The 17182-nt window shown below is 40.9% G+C and overlaps 1 protein-coding gene across 5 annotated transcripts in view; it reads left to right on the plus strand.

Annotated features, from left to right (window-relative positions):
- The first annotated feature begins 331 nt into the window (after positions 1-331).
- PHF21A (PHD finger protein 21A) overlaps positions 332-17182 on the plus strand; it is a 129317-nt gene continuing 112466 nt past the window's right edge. Inside the window, exon 1 of one of the 5 annotated variants that reach the window (XM_083464105.1) lies at positions 332-2997. The gene's annotated coding sequence lies outside the window, so the exon portion shown is untranslated. Of the gene's footprint in view, positions 3402-17182 lie in introns of all 5 variants that reach the window. The other 4 variants (XM_083464104.1, XM_083464103.1, XM_083464102.1 and 1 more) reach the window with 4 other exon arrangements.

A 17182-nucleotide genomic window follows, 5' to 3' on the forward strand; every position in this document is an offset into this window, starting at 1 on the left:
ATAGTTGGTACCCTACAGTTAGTATTCAAAGGCATATTGCTTCTATTCTTAGTGGTTGAATATAGCCATCACAGCTATACAACTTTTTGGTTTCTTTTGCTCTTGGTTTTTTATTATTATGGATTTTGTGTTTTTTATATTGTTATTTTATGTTGTGAATTGCCCTGAGATCTACAGATGTACGGCAGTATACAATATAAAGTATTGCATGGCGGATTTAAAGCTATGTTTATTCATTTGTTAGGTACAGCATATATATATATATATATATATGCATGTGTCATCACAATTCCCTATAGCACATAAACTTTAAAAGAACTTTACTTCAGCAGACTTTGCATATTGCATGCACCTTTGAGTTTTAGTTTTCTATTGATGTAATTTTCTGAACTATTAATTACACGATCAAGTCAACACATATCTGAAACCAAAAAAGCAAAAGAAGATACTGTATCTTACAGCAGGAGTCTAGTTACACTTGCTTGGAAGTCAGTTCTGCTTATACTGCCAGTTATTTGACAATAATTAAGTATGAGTATGTCCCATTGAAAACAGTGGCATAGGAACAGTCACAACTCTCTTAAATCCCATGGATTTTCCTTGATTGGATTGTTTCAAACATGTTTAGGAGAGTGTTATTAGTTTTACAATCTTATTAAAATGGGTCTTTAAGCAACTAATTTAAAATATAATTATATTGTATGGTCCTTTTAAAATTATGCTTATTAACCTTTAAGTTACAGCAAAAGAAATCCTATGTATTTTATCTCACTAACAATTTTTTGAAGAACATTACCGTATCAGTGGGATGTCAGACTTGGCATATCTAAGGTAACTTAGAAAGTTTTAACTTTCTATTAATTTAATTTTATAAAACTTTTTAATTTACAGGCACCTGGAGGGTGGATTTTCTATGGGAGCCTATGAATACAAATGGCACCATAAAGTACAATAAAACTTTTTTTTAAAGCTAGGTATTGTAATAGTATTAAGAAAAATCAAAACATGAGTGGATAAAGTAGAATTTGTCATGCATCTAAGTGAGTGTGTAGTAATTCTTTTGGATGAGAGACTACGCCACGTTAGCTGTGCCTAAGATGCTGTTGTGATTGATGTGCCTCTTCTTTGGTACATTAGCAAAGAACGTTGTATTTGTCGAGATGTCGCTCATGTCCCCACCCTGTGCTCTGATTTATGCCACTCTCCTAAATATGTTTACCCAGTAGTAAGCCCCATTAAATCCCGTCACATCTGCTTACAAGTAGGTAAGTGTAGCACTGAAACCTTGCTGTGCAAAGGGAGCTCTTTCCATTGTTAGGATGTTGCATGTATAGTTATTTTTGTGGCGTCCCGTTCTCCTGCCCCCACCCCCGGAGCCCTTGCTGCCCTGTTGCATCAACTTCCTGTGCAAAGCTCCTCGCTTTGGGATGGTGATGCTTCTTGTTCCCTCTCACACCCCTTTCCCTCCTCCGGTATGTCAGCTTCCTGTGCAGAATCCCCGACGTTAGGGCTAAGGATGCTTGTGCAGCCGCTGCTTTGGTGCATCAACTTCCTGTGCAAAGCCCCTTTGCAATCGGGGCGATTATTCATGTTTTCACTCCTGCCCTTGGCGCATCAACTTCCTGTGCAGAATCTTTTTTTTTTTTTTTTGCAAATGGGGGAAAGAGAATGTTTGTGAAAGAACACTGCGTGCTCCTTTTGTTGTTGGCGTGGTGTTTTTTCTCTCGCTTTTGCCCTGGTGCATTCGCTTCCTGTGCAGAATCCTTTGCAGCGGGGCGGGGTGGGGGGAGGAGTGCAGTGAGCAAGCGAGGATGCTTGGCCGTGTGTTTCTCCCTCATTCCTCGGTGTATCCGCTTCCTGCGCAGAGCCACTTGCATTAGGGGAGGGAAAAAAGATGCTGGCGCTTCTGGTTGTTTCTTCTCGCCGCCGCCGCCTGCCCCAGTGCACGATCCCTCCCTCCCTCCCTTCCCCGCTGGCTCCGGTGCACGATCCTTCCCTGCCGCCGCTGCCGCTGCTGCTCTACTAGAGTTTGCTGCCCTACTTCACTCTACTTTAGTTTCACTCACTTTACATCCGGGTTTTTTCCCTAGGCAATGGGTGCCGCAGCACAGCCCGTTCCTTAGGCAAAGGGAAATAAATTCGCTGCACCGACACGTCAAGTAGTCCCTCAGGAGGAGCCTTGAGGCGCCCCCTCCTCCTCCCGAGGAGGCCGGTCGCCCCTCCTCCCTCACTCATAGGGGGAGAGGGGTGGGGGGAGAGGGAAGGGGGAGCCCGCCGCCCCCTCCGCTTTTGTCCCCTCCCTCGTCTCCTCCTCCCCCCCACTCCACCCGCTCGCTCCGGAGAGCGGCCGGAGTAGCTGTATGTGTGTGTGAGGGAGGGAGATAGCTAGAGAGAGAGGGGAGTTGTGTCGGGGGCGCGCGCGAGCCTCGAGTCGGGAGCGCGCGCCTCCGGCAGGCCAGGCGAAAGCAAAGGAAAGGAAAGCGAAGGGAGGCCGGTGGCGGAGTGATCCAGGCGTGCGGGTGCTGCGGCCGGGCCGGGTGAATGGGATTGAAGAAGAGTTCAGCTTCTCGGCTTGTTTTTGTGTCACAGTTTCTCTTCTGCGCCTCTTCTGCCTCGTTCCTTTCTTCCTGCCCGCCCCCTCCTCCCTGCTGCAGGAGGAGCCCCCCGGGGAGAGGGGAAGGAACAGGACCCCTCAGAGGAGAGGGAGAAGAGGAAAAGCAGGAGGAGGAGGAGGAGGTGGAGGAAAAGGGAGCAACCAGCCAACCAACCATCTTCCACTCCCAGCTTAGATTAAAGAAAGTGAGAGGAGGAGGAGGAGGAGGAGGAGGAGAGGAGAGGAGCCGAGAAGAGGGGGACAGGGAGGCCCGGAGGAGCAGCTGCACCACCTTCTTCTCCCTATGAAGAGGAGTCTCCCCCCCTCCAAGAGAGGTCCTGCCAGGGGGGGCCCGACCAGACAGCGGCGGCAGCGGCAGCAGCAACATCACCACCACCAGCAGGGTGTAGTATCCCACCTTTTGGATTCTCTCCTCCACCTCCCTGTTTTCTCCGCTCTGTTCTTTCTTTCTCTTCTGCTTCTCTCTCTCTCCCCCCCCCAAGTAGTGCTGGTCTCCCCCCTCCCCCCTCCCCGTTTTGTGCCTTGTTGTCTTTCTGAGGGAGTTTGGCGGGTAGGGGTGGGGGGATAGCAAAGGGTAGGTTTGGAGGGCGACGACGACGACGACGACGGGGTGTAAAGTCCACCATCAGACTCCCGAGCCAACTTGGAGATAAGGAGCAACAACTTCAGTTTAATTCGCCCCCCCCCCCACGCACCAACAGATATATAGATGTAGATCTGTGTAGATCTATAGGCGCGAGATGCGGGAAGGGGGCATGTCCTTTCTCTGTCACCTGTAAGGATTGAAGTAAGTTTCTGAGCGAGGAGGGGGTGGAGGAGCGGGAGGGAGTAGGTGACACATTGGAGTAGGGAGGGAGGGGGGAGAAGGAGATGACACATTGGCGGGGAGGGGTGATTTCTCCCATCCCTTCTGGTTTTCCTCGGGATGATTATTTCCAGGCCCTTTTGTGTGTGTTGGGCTGATTTTCCTCTGTGATGCTGCTGGGGGAAGTTTTATTATCTTGGAAATGATGCTGCTTTGATGATTGAGGATTCGTAGTAAAGCTGCTGCTGCTGCGGCGGCGGTTTTTTCCGCCTCCCTTCTTCTTCGTCTTCGTCTTCTTCTTCTTCTTCTTCGCCTTTAATTTGTCTTGGTGGCCCGAGTAGTGCTGGGAAAATTCCGTTTCTTCAGCAACTTGTTATTCTGAAGTCTCTCTTGCCCCCCTCACCCTGGGGCAGCCCTTGCTGCACGGATACAAAGCTCGGTGCAAGGACACCTTTGGGATTTCACACTCCTACTCTGGCACATGTTTGCAGTGACTGGAGATGTGTACCTTCTTTTTTTCCTCCTCCTCTTCCATTTCTGCGTGTGTTATGTAGGAGGAGTGAGGTTGTATGTGGGACTGCCATTTGGTCTAGCCCCCGTGTGATTGTGGATCTCCTTACTTTTCTGTTTGCTTCTTTGTTATTCTGATGGGATCCCTACCCCCCCCCCAAAAAAAATATTTGCAGTGTGGTTGATGCCTTCAAGATTGCATTGTTAGACTTTTTTGTTGTGGGGGGATTAGATCAACCCCACTCACTCATGGCTTTGCACTGTTTGAGATACAGTATAAGTATGTATTGGCCACTTTTTGGTTATTTGGTTGGGGATGCTTGCAGGTGGCAAGGAGGTTGTTTTGATAGGTAGGAGGATGCTACTGTATTTAAATTACGTGCTATATGTTTTAAATGTCAACTCAGACTATGCACACACACTTGCAGATAAGCACCAGTAAAATCAGTGGGTTATACTCCAAAGTAAATGCCGTTTGGACCAAGGGGCTTAATTTCTTTGTATTGTTTATTGTATGTGATTAAACTTCAGTGGGCCATTTGTAAAGTTGTAGTGGATTGATACTTGTTCAGGCCTGTGTACTTGAACATGGATTTTGCTTCCGTGACCATACTTTTCAGCTCTATTTCCAACAGGGATGTGACTTTTTAAAATGAAAGTTGCAATATAAAATATCTGCATATAGAAAATAGTCTGATGTAGGTTACTTATAGCATAGTAATGATAGTTAAGCACTATATTTCTCCATTGATTAATACTGGGCTTGAAAATTAGCGCACTTGATCATGTTAATCACAGCAAGACACTTATTATTACAATACTTGGGGAGAAGCTGCTGCTCATGTCTGCTGAAATAACTCCATAGGAAAATTCCTTTTAAAGGAATAAAGGAAAGGAACTACAGAAAGGCATTCTCAACAAACAACTTTCAAAATCCTTCACTGTGATACTAGCAGAATATCATGGTCCAAGATCTTATCACTTCCGTCAGTCCTAAACCTGTTTTGCTTAGAAGTTCTTAGGATAGCATTATTTGGGAGTAAGTTGCTTTTCAATTGGAAGAGTTTAGGGATGTAATAATTTTAGGGACCAACTTTCATATCTTTGTTTATATTTAATTTATAATTTCCCTTGACACTTCAATGTTAAGTTTTACTTTGTGACAACTTCCTTTACATGTAGCAAGCACTAAAACTGGATGCTATTTTTAAATTTTCTCTACAACGGGTAAATGCCGCAGTAATAATCACCCCCACAATGAAAAGTAAGGTTAAATAGGGTTGAAAATGTTTTTTGATGTTATGCTGTTTAGCTAAATATTAAGAATCACTGAAGGTCAACATTATTAGGTGACTTTTCTGATATAGCTGAAAATGTGGGGTTAATGTGGGTGTAACCTTGCAGATCCTTAACCTTGACAGTAGTACACACCATTGAATATACTTTAAATTTTTAACATAGAGACTTGTTTAAATAGCTTTTCAAGAAATGACTTTCTTCCCTATAATCCTCTTATTTAAATTACTGATATTTAATAATAATTCTGAGCAAGAGAGAGCCCTATTTGTTTTCATATATTCTATGAACTTGTGTATCCACACTGGAGTTTCTTGCTATTGGTTTACATAGTACTTAGTAAGCACTACTCCATGGCTGGGGTTCTCAGGGCAGCATCATTTGACACTGCAGTGCACATAAACTTGGAATTAGATTTTACTATCTTTTATTCAGTTTTTCCTCTGATGAAAACTCTTTAACTTCTGAATTCCCTTCAACAACAGTAGCTATATTATTAACCAGTAGAAGTGAAAATAGGACCATGTAAAAAATACTTTAAGAAACTGGTTGTTGTCATCTTTTTTCCTCAGGAGCTTCCAGTTTTGTTTTGTTTTTGTCGTTCATACAGTAACTTCTGTGAAACCAAGTCGTTGCCTGCTGGAGTATTTATGGCAGGGGTGGCTAACCTGTGGCCCTCTAGCTGTTGTTGGGGTCTCCAACTCCCATCAGCCCCAGCCAGCATGGCCAATGATCAGGACTGATGGGAGCTGTAATACAACAATATCTAGAAGTTTGCAGATTACCTCTGGCTTATGAGGAAAAAGGCAAAATAGCATCTTCCTCTGGAATCCATTCTGCTTACCACTTTTGTATAATGGCCTTTGAAGTTGGGCATCAGGAAATGGGAACTCAGTTGAACTCAAAGGGTCTTACTCCTGAGTAAACATGCATAGGATTGTGCTGTAAAACAAGGATGATCTCCCCTCCTTTATTTAAAGTATTTTCAGGTTAAATGTTGTTAATAGAAAGGCCTGTATTCATGCATCATTGTGCATACAGGAGTGCTTCTGCATCGTAAGCAAAAATGTAAGTGGTATTTGTAATAAGTGTTGGGACACCCCCCCCCCCGATTGTATTGGAAAAAGAATGATCAAATGAGATGGCTAGGATTTACTTGTTTTCTTTTTCAAGTGTACCACCTTCCTCCTTTATAAGCAATTATAAGTAATATATTTAGTGTTTCAAGCTTGATATTGAAATGCTGTTTAAGATTTGTAGTGATCTTTTAGAGCTAAACAAGTGTTCACTGTTGGATTTTAGTACTTATTTCCTGTAGTTCTCAAAGTTCTGAAGTTGCAGCAAAGTATTTGGGCCAATCTAGCCAAAGCTAATTGCTTTTAAATCTCATTGATTTTTAGTGGGAGTGATTTGAGCACATGCTTAACTCTCTCATTGAAATCAATGCAACTTGAAAGTGATCAGCTTAGTCTGGCTCGGCCTCTGTGTATATTGAAGTTATTGGTGATAATGGAACAATTTCTCATCTTGTTGTTTGGGACATGCTTGCCTTTTATAAATATTATCAGTTAGCTACAAACTTAAGCTTCAAGCCTAACCGAGTCTACTCAGAAGTAAGTTTTAAGTGAATTTGCTGGGACTTACTCCCAGGAAAGTGAGACCAGGATTGCAACATTAGTCATGCTTCGAGTATAAATTGGACCCACTGATTTCAGGAGGTTTAGTCTACTAAGCATGACTTAGGTCTAGATTAAACTCTATAGTACTTTCTTCACGTATAATTCTTTGTTTCACACCAGAATTATACTGTTGCATTGTTTCAGTTTAATATATGGGGGAAATAGTTCTAACAGTTACTAAGAGTTGTGTTTTGTACTATGCAGGGAATAGAAACTGAAACGAGTAGCTTCAGTATCACAGGGATAACTTTACCATTGGAATGAATTTATGAATTGCAGTATGTGGAGATGTTTCATGGTTATAATTTAATTCTACCCAGTTTTGTATAATATTGTTAACAGTTAATATGACTATTAAAAGAAATATGTTCCACTTACTGTAGTTTGAAGTAAATAGTGTGGCAAGTGAGAATTGTTTGGTGCTGTGATTTTAACTTCTGGAGTTAGATATTGCTGATGTGTTTCTGTAGTGTGAGAACCCGCTTAAAATCTTATCTTATTTCACTGTTAAAGAATAGTAAAACAAGTTGAACTGCAAAAATATACAAATTTTTGCATATAGTCAATCTCCATGGCATGGAATATCCCTGGACACTGAGAAACGTTAAAATGCACAGTGCTACAATGAAAATGCAACAGCTGATTTACACATCTCCTTGGAAATCTTAGAGACAAATCTAGCTCCCCCCCCCCCCCGCAGCATGTAAACTGTGTGATGCAGAAGAATACTAGTGCATGAAAAGTTACTGGAGTTGTACCTTTTTACTATGAGTTCTTTATTTGCAGTGTGAGGGGAAAAAACCCCTCAGAATTGTTATGCAAATTCTATTCTGCTGTTGTGTTTATGCAAGAGGCTGAAAATAAGCTTTGAGGCAAGTGTTGTAGTAATGGTGTATTAAGTCATAATTGTAGTTCAGAACTTGATTCAACAATTTTTAGAATTAAGATACATATTGGGAAAAGGCTGTGCATCCCAGTGCAAAAAGGGATGTTTACATCTAATTCCTCTGAGCTCAGCTTGTTTGAGGATAGCATATTCTTGGAGCTACTATAGAGGCAGGTTGTATGCTGGTTCCTGGATAGGTAGCTTATTGACACTGAAGAGCATAATGTTCCATATTAGAAGCATAACTTGTTAGGGAAACAGACGCAGGGAAGCCAGCAAACTGCAAGCTATTTCTTCAAATATTTTCTATGCGAGTGTTGGTGTTAGACTAGACAAAGGGTTTTATATATATATATAGTGTGTGATTCTTTGGTGAAGAGGGCCTGGTTCTTTGATGAAGAGATGACCAATCACCTATACCGAAAAACCTCATTGCTAATGTGTGCTTACAAATGTTATCTCACACAATACAGAAAGGATAGTTCAAGCGCACATGGCACTTAATTTTAATCTGCTCAATGACCCATGAACATTCAATAGAAGGACACTTGGCTTTTCCAGTGTTAGTTTCTGTGTTCTTGTATCTTTTAATTTTTAACTGGGGACATTGGTGTGCAAATCTTCTCAATTGTGATTAAATTATTTATTAAATAAGTGATTAATATTACTTATTAAAATTTTCTATCTATGTTCAAATTCTTAAGTCATGCAAGCAGACTTCCCCTTCTTCCCACACTCCCTAAATCTTCACTGGAGGGTTTCTCACTCCTCTTAAGCAGATATGGGGGGCATGTGAGGGGGAGAGGAAATCTGTTCTGCCAAGAATGCCCATTCGGCTGTCAGATGGATACCATTGGATTCCACTGTAAATCTTGGAAATACTCCTGCATTAGCTTTGAATTTGTGAGATCTAGGGTCCAGTTAAATGCAAACTGAGGTTTTCAGACTTGTAAGACAGCTTGAAGCCTGTACAAAACTGTGTTCTGTTTTGTCAGCCCATGTGACTGTGTGCATAAAGCACTCCTGACAATTGAAAGTTAAGCTCTGAATTACTGATTTAGACTGATCAACTTTCCAAACATAATGCTTTCTTTAAAGAAATACAAGCACATTATGTGGTATGTCAGCAGTGTGTTTCTGCATAGGTTTGTCAAAATTTATGGGTAATTCAGCTTTGCAAATAGAATGATGAGTGCCCTTTAATACACTATTAACACTATCTATCTCATGGACACCAGCATCCTTGGTTGCTGCTTTATCCAAACCGAGACTCTCTCTTATGTTGTAAATGAAATATGAAAGTTTTTAGATTATAAGACATAGTATAACCATATTGTCCAGAGTGGCTAGTAGCAGGGTGTTTCCATATAGGAAAGGAGCCTGATCTGCTGGACAAAATTATCAAAAAATATATATTCTCAGCTTTCACTTGCTGAAGATAAAGTTTTCAACAGTATATCAAATGTAGCTTTTCAATTCATGATTCCACCTTCCCTTGCTTTTCAGCAATGTACTGAAATAGAGAAACTTCTACATTTTCATCTTATTAAACCCAGTCTTATACCCGGTTTGCTGGTGCATTCTGGCAACTGCTGACTTCCCCTCCCATCTCCAAATTTTATGCTTCCTCACTATGATCCTTCAGTGATTAAAAGGAGTTATATTATGTTAACCATGAGAAGTTTAATGTGTACCTTTTTAGAAAAAGAAAATGGCTGTCTTCTCCATTAAATTAAGAGTGGGATTTTAAAACCTATGTGCTGTATTTAATAGGAAAGCAAAGAGCAAATTTTAATTGATTAAGTGTTAAATTTGAAAGTGAAAAAGTTTGGGGCCTTTTATCTTAAAGTCTAATCCTCCGATAACACTTTTTAGATTGTTAGTAGGCCTAAGGGAAAAAATCCTCACATATAAGCCAAAATATGGTGTTTTTCCTGTTTTGTTTTGGCTGCATGCAGAACACAAACTGTCAGTACTTGAAGAGAAGAAGCACTAGGCAGAAAGGCATTGATTTCTTTTTTCCTTTCCCTCTCCTGCTGTGCTTCCAAGTATTGTTAACCATGTGCTACTCTAAGGCAATATACTTGCATGCAAAATAATGGTTGATCTCCTCAGTCAATTAGCAATCGGGGCTTAGCATCTTATAAATCCAAACTTATGAGTAATCACAATATTTTTTTCTGATAAACTGACTTATAGTAGTCATGGCAACAGCTGTCTTGGCTTTTTATGGACGGTACAGTTGCTGCATCTGCAGGCTTCATCAATACTTCGGCTGCCTACAGAGGGAAGTGCAGTAGAATGTCTGTCTGGCGGTTTCAGCAGCACTGAATATTGCACTGTTGCAGTACTGTGTGCTTTTCATGTTCCAAAACTTTATGGAGCGCTTTTCTTTTTCTGCCTATTAATTGTATAAATGCTAAAATTGGCACCTCTGGTGAAATGCTGTGACAACAGTGTCATTTTTTTGAATATAGATTGTTTCTAGAGTCTTCACTAGACATAAGGCGGTTACTTTAAAGAAACAGTTGCAAGAATAGAACCAACACCACATGTTGCCTTCTGGTGGAAACTTTCTTAAAATTGTTTTATCCTTTCTTTCTACTGAACTGATATATAGTGAACACTGCAAAGAGGCTTCATCTGGATTTTTTAAAAACTTTTAGTTTGTTCCTTTCTTGTTTCATGAAAGATAGATTCCACTTTAATCCATGGCAGAGAAAGAGGGATCCTGTTTTTAGTAAAATCATTATTGAGCCAGGGGTAGCACTCAACTTTCAAAATGCAACCTTAAAATGGTGTATGGTTGGTGGTATGTGTTTTCCATAAAACTTTGATTTGGGAAAATTTATGCTTTGAGTTAATGAAGATATGAATTAGCATATTTATTTGAATTACATTTTGGGGGGGGAACCCAAAACAAATATCAAACTGAAAAGGTATGTACTGTTAGTATTATGCTCTTTATAAATATCTGAAAAAGTTCCACAACTACTAAAAGTAGTTGAAATAAAATTTGATTCAGGGGGGAAAGTTAATAAAGTGCACTTAGTGTGATCTGAATGTTATATTCAAACATATTCAGAGCTTCACTTGAAAATTATTTTTACTGAAGTACTTGTCAATATTTTAAGACATGACATCTCAAAAGCACACACTTCCCTTACATTATTTAGATTTTATGGCAGGCAAAGCAAATGTATTTAAAACCATTAACACACTAATCTAGCATGTGTGAAAGAAGTATGAGCATAAATATATGCTCTTCCTTGGAATAGCCACACAGGAAAAAAATAGTTACAACATTGCGTAGATCCAGAAATTGGCAAGTAGAATGCTATATTTACAGTTGGGTTTTCCTTTCTCCTGTGTCCCTGAAAAGCCACTCCTGAGAACATGTTGTGTGCCGTGAGTGGGGTGGGCCACAGCAGCACAGGGATGCTGAGAAAATTCAGTGGGGCCCCCCTTGTGCAGGCAGAATGCCTTTACACTCACAAAGACACCTCTAGATCCAAACCATTAATTTTTAGATTTTTGACTAGTAATGTGTCCTTTCCAGTTGCCCACTTCAGATGGTATTGTGTCAGCCCATTATGAGACTAATTCATTTTATGAATGATGCAAATTTAAAAAGGCAAAATATTCTGCAGAAAAATAGTTGAAAATATTCCCCATATCCTTTGTTATTCTAGACCAGAGTTTAAAAATTATTTAAGACATTCTGGACAATTTATTTATACTGTTGGGGGAGATGTCTTGCTTTGCATTGAGAGCCGTATTAAATCTGTTCTTGAACTTGGGGGTTTTAGTTGTTCATATTTTGATACAAATGGTTGACACAACTTGTATATAACTTCTTCAATATGATTAATGGCAAGTCCTAGCCTCTGTATTTGTAAGAATTATTGTGTTATAACTAGAAGCACAGATGAAATCCTCAAAAAATAGGTTTTGGGACTTTTATTAACTATCTCTTTGTTTATGTGTTTTGCTTGTTTATCTCAGAGGGATATAAAGTTTAGCTTTAAAATGTGATTTAAAGCAATTAGCAAATTTAAAAATGAAATCCAGAGCACCACCTGTGGAAGGAGATCTGGCAAGTCCTGTGGCCTAGGGACCACATTCTAAAGCTGTAGAATGCTGTGGGATAATGCTGTACTTGGGAACTCACATGCTACTACCTATGTTTTATTAAGAGTTTGTAGATGTTCATAGTCCCATTTAATGTACTCGGGGCATTTTGCCGATCAAATCTCGTGTTACCATGAATTTTGAAACAAATACATGCTAATGTAGCATTTGATCGACTTTCTTAATGAGAAAAACCAGGGTTGGAAAAAAGATAGGTGTTTGATTGTCTAGGCCAGGGGTAGTCAACATTTTTATACCTACCGGCCACTAATGCATCTTTCTTGATGGTAAAATTTCCTTACTGCCCACCAGTGCTGCAGTAACATGTGCCCTAGAACCCCCTACTGCCCACCTGGAATCCTGAAACGCCCATTAGTGGGTGGTAGGGATCAGGTTGACTACCCCTGGTCTAGGCTTATGGGAATTTGAAGTATTTTCACCTTTAATTTTACAGTTCTGTGGTTCTATGTCATGGATGTTTTAGTTGAGATTCTTGTATTGCAGGGGGTTGGACTAGATGACCCTCAGGGTCCCTTCCAAATTATATGATTCCCAGCCCTAGTGGGATTCTTGTTTTGCTGCTTGTATTATCTTGGTGAGGAGGAAAGTTGATAATTTGATTGGACATTGATACAAGTATGGATGGACTTTTGGTTTTGAAAGCGTGGGACACTGGAGTCCATAGGTCATGCTCTACACATAATCTAAACAACCGTCTTGGAAAAACGTTGACTACTGCTTTTGAAATGTGCAATTTTATGGACTAAGACTTGCAGCAGTTTAAGGATAATCTTTTAAAAATAGTAGATGTACTTGTGATATTCTGAGAGATCTGCTTTATGTGGCTATTGATTGGACAGTTTGGGATTTGGTGCTGTTCATGATACATGGTGGAAGGTTTATTTCAGGGTACTGCAATCAATTACTTGCCCCCTCTATATCACTTTTTTATAATTAATTTCACTAATCTCTTCTTTTCATAGGACACTCTAATTGATATTCATGAATATTTTTATGTTTCAAGCTAATCTGTATTATGGATGAGTAGCCTCTGCGTCTAGTATTGCTATATGTTTAAGCTAAAAAATACATTTTTGTAGTTTATACTGTTGTAGTTAAAGGTGAATCAAAAGTTCTCTTACCTGCCTAACTCTGTCTGCATAATTATGTGTGTGTTTTCATGGGACAAGTATATTACATAAAAGGCCATTTTTTTGTTTCCTAAGTTACATATGGTGACCTCACTATCCTCGATAATAACTGCACAAAATCCTCTGGAATTTATTAAATAAGAAATATAGGTTATTGCTTTGATTCTCCATCTCCTTCATGTCCTGAGTAGAGTTCCTACATAGATTTCATTCCTGTACACCCTGTTGAAATTATTGGGACTTACTTATGAGTGGTGCCTCGCAAGACGAAATTAATCCGTTCCGCGAGTCTCTTCGTCTTGCGGTTTTTTCGTCTTGCGAAGCACGGCTATTAGCGGCTTAGCGGCTATTAACGGCTTAGCGGCTATTAACGGCTTAGCGGCTATTAACGGCTTAGCGGCTTTAAGAAAAAGGAAACGAACTCGCAAGACGTTTCGTCTTGCGAAGCAAGCCCATAGGGAAATTCGTCTTGTGGAACGATTCAAAAAACGGAAAACTCTTTCGTCTTGCACGTTTTTCGTCTTGCGAGGCATTCGTCTTGCAAGGTACCACTGTATGTATATAGTTTTACATCACCGTGCTATAGGTTTAATGTGCATGGCTCTTGAGAATACTTAAAATGCTCATCAAAAAATATTTGGGGTTGATACCCTGAACTTAATTACTGTTAATGGGATACAATTCATTGTATTTGATGTGTGTGTAAACTTCAGTGATTGTTTCAAGAGCAGGTTGCTAAGACTTGAAACATAAAAATATAAATGGGATTCAGCTGGGTTGTGTAACTTTTAAAGAACACAAATTTAAAGGTCACTTTTCTGATCTTTACACAAATTCAGGTTTGTTTGTTTGTTTGTTTTAAAAAAACCTTCAATTTATTGAAGATGTGCTTTTATTTCTGGGGCAAGTTTCTTCAAATATATTTAATATCTGGTTCCTGCAATTCTTACAAAATATTATTATTTTAGTAAAGCAACATATGTACTCTGAATGGGGGGGGGGCACTGTTCTCCAGTAGTTTGGGGACTGGAAGTGTTCTTTGCTTTACAAAGTGAGAGTCTCACAACTGATGAGGCTCCTCAATAAAGATGGTACCATCTAGCAGAAGAGCCTAGAATAGTGTTAGCTTTTTTGCTGCTTGTAGTCTATTAAAACCCCTAGATCCTTTTCACATGTACTCCTGGCAATCCAGGTGTGCCCCTTTTTATATTTGTGCAGCTTGCTCATCTGAGATGAGATGAGATGTGATGTGATACATAACCTGGCCACTGTTATGCATGCTTTGGTGAACCTCAAGCTAGACAACTGTTGTTCTAGTGGGACTGCCTTTTGCTAGGAAATTTCAGTGGGTTAAGAATGAAGCTTCCCATTTATTAGTGGATAAACACTGATGGGAACTTCTTTTGGAACAAGTGTAAGAAGGATACTGGTTTCTGAGGGTAATTAAAAGTGCCATGGCTAATCTTCTATAGCCCTAAAAGGGGACTGGATTCAGGATACCTTCAGAAACTCCTCCAATACTGTATGCTAAGATCAGCATGTGGGACTTGCTGTTAATCTGAATAGACTGCTTAGAAAAAGAGGCAAGGTTGGACCTTCTCAGTGCTTGGGTTCCTGAAGAGCAGTTTTGATGAGACAGTTCTATTTTCTCTCTTAAGAGAACATTAAAAGCACTTATTTTTGCAGATAGTTGAGAGCATTGCTGAACATTTATTGTATTGAAAATTGTAACCCGGGTGCTCTTCTTTTTTAAAGGCTGCTTCTATATCTTGTTTTTGATAGTTTTGACAGTTTTAGGTGTTTTGTATGGTGATGAATTGGATTTCTTATTTGATAAATTGTTAGCTGTTTTGAAGAGTTCTGTAGAACCGTATGACATGATAAAAATAACTTGAAAGTTTGGGTGGTAGATAGCTCAGTCAACAGAGCATGAGGCTTTTAATTCAGGGTTGTTTCTTGTGTAGAGCCCCACACAAGACAAAAGATTTCTGCATTGCAGGGAGTTGGACTAGATCATCCTTGTGATCCATTCCAACATTTACGATTCTATGATTCTTTTCATTGGAAGAGCTGCCTGTGGTCAGAAAAAAACGACCTTGGAGCTGGAGCTGGTCTGTGGATACCCTTGTTCTAGTAAATGGGGGGGGGGGATGAAAATAAATGAAAGGTCACGTAACACTTAAATATTTGTGTGAGGGAGAGAAAAGTTGGAATGGATCGTGAAAAGTCTTTTTTAGTGATGTCTGTTCTTAACATGCTTATTTTTCAGTTTTTTTAATTGTGCAAATTAACATTTTTGCCTATGTTGCGTAATGCAACTACTATGAGGTTGGAGAAAGGCAAGATCTGCAAAGTTTTTGTAGTGCCTCCCCCATCATTCTTGAAAGTTAGGCTCTTTCACTCAACTTTTGGGTCTTTCTAGACCTTGGCCACATGGTTTCCTCTGCTTATACATCCACATAGCCTAGTGACTTTGTTTTAAAAGAGAGAGAAAGCAAAGCAAGTTTCATAGGATACAAGATTCATAGGGTGCTGATTTCCACACATAGTACCAAACTCCACCTTTTCCTGGCCTTTCATGCAACCATAGTAAAATTATTTGGTTTCTTGTTATTTTTGGTACGTAATATTTTGTCTTGCCTTTCATTCCAAAAACCCTCAAGGCTGCTCATATCAGAAGCTAAAATGATCTAAAGATGGTGTGATTTCAGTCTGAAATGAAAACAAAAATGAAACCTAACAAAATAGAGCAGAGACATGAAAACAGGGTGGAGTTAGGGAGGGAAAGAATGATTGAAGATGTCATGGAACAGAGAGGTTGTGCTAAACTATGTAAATGTCAATATGGAGGGAACCAATTGAGCCCAGAGGAGGAACTTCAATAATCTGGGAGGCACTGCAGAGAATGCTTTGGCTTGCAGACATTCATATCTCTGATGGCACTGAGATTTAGAGCAAAGCCTCTGATAATGAACCTGGGGGCTGGGGGTTAGTTTGTGCAGGAGAATATAATCATTCAAGTATCTTGGCCCAAGCTATTTAGGGCTTTATATGTAACAATCAGTAGCACTTTAAATTGTGCCCAGAAATGTGCTGACTGACAATGCAGGTGAAGCAAAGCCTGATGTTTTGTTCCATAATATAAGCCCAAGGTAACATTTTAGGGGCCATATTTTGCACCAGTTGAAACTTCTAGACAGACTCTTAAGGGTAGCGCCATGTTGAACATGTTGCTCTGACCATGGCATGTGTGATGTATCTGCTTTCTTCAGGAAAGGGCAAAGCTGGGGCCCCAGCTGAAGCTGGGCAAAGGTTCTCCTAGTCATGACCACAGTCTGATTTACCTCTAGGAGCAAAGCTGGATCCAGGAGAGCCTTCAGACTGCAAACCTACCCCATTTAGCTTTTTTCTTGATCCTGTGGGGTTATCCTTTGAGCAGCCCAGTGGTTGATGCACTTTTACAATTGCCAGCTTGGGTCAAATGCCTATACAGGCCGGCCTTTTCTGACTTAGTAGGCTATAATAAGATATTTACCGCATTTTTCGCACCATAGGACACACCAGACAATAGGACGGATCTTGTTTTAGAGGGAGGAGAACAAGAAAAAAAATTCTCCCCCTCTTTGCCCAGCGCCCCTTCAGCGAAGCGGCAGGAGGCGCTGCGCAAAGAGGGGAAGAATTTCCCCCCTCTTGTTTCCCCCCTCTAAAACAAGGTGCCATTCAGTCGCCTTCAGGCAGCTACCTTGGAAGCCTGGAAAGCAAGAGGGGTCGGTGCGCACTGACCCCTCTCGCTCTCCAGGCTTCAGGTTCCTATTGGCCTGCTCTTTGGGGCTGGCGGGGGGAAGCCCACCACTAGCCCCAAAGAGCAGGTCGGGGAGCAGCAGAAAGGCACGCAGCGGAGAGGCTGCTGCCATAGTCACGCGTCACCTCTCTAGCTGGGAGAGGGTCGCGGGGCTATGGCTTCTTTAGTCCCACACGCGCTCTCCCGGCTGGAGAGGTGGCGCGCGGCTAAAGAGGCTGCCGCTATAGCCGCGCGTCACCTCTCCAGCCGGGAGAGGGTCGTGGGGGGCTTCTTTAGCCCCGTGCGCGCTCTCCCGGCTGGAGAGGTGG

This window comes from Podarcis liolepis (genome assembly GCF_965112155.1).
Source record: "Podarcis liolepis genome assembly, chromosome: 1".
NCBI classification, from domain to species: Eukaryota; Metazoa; Chordata; class Lepidosauria; order Squamata; family Lacertidae; genus Podarcis; species Podarcis liolepis.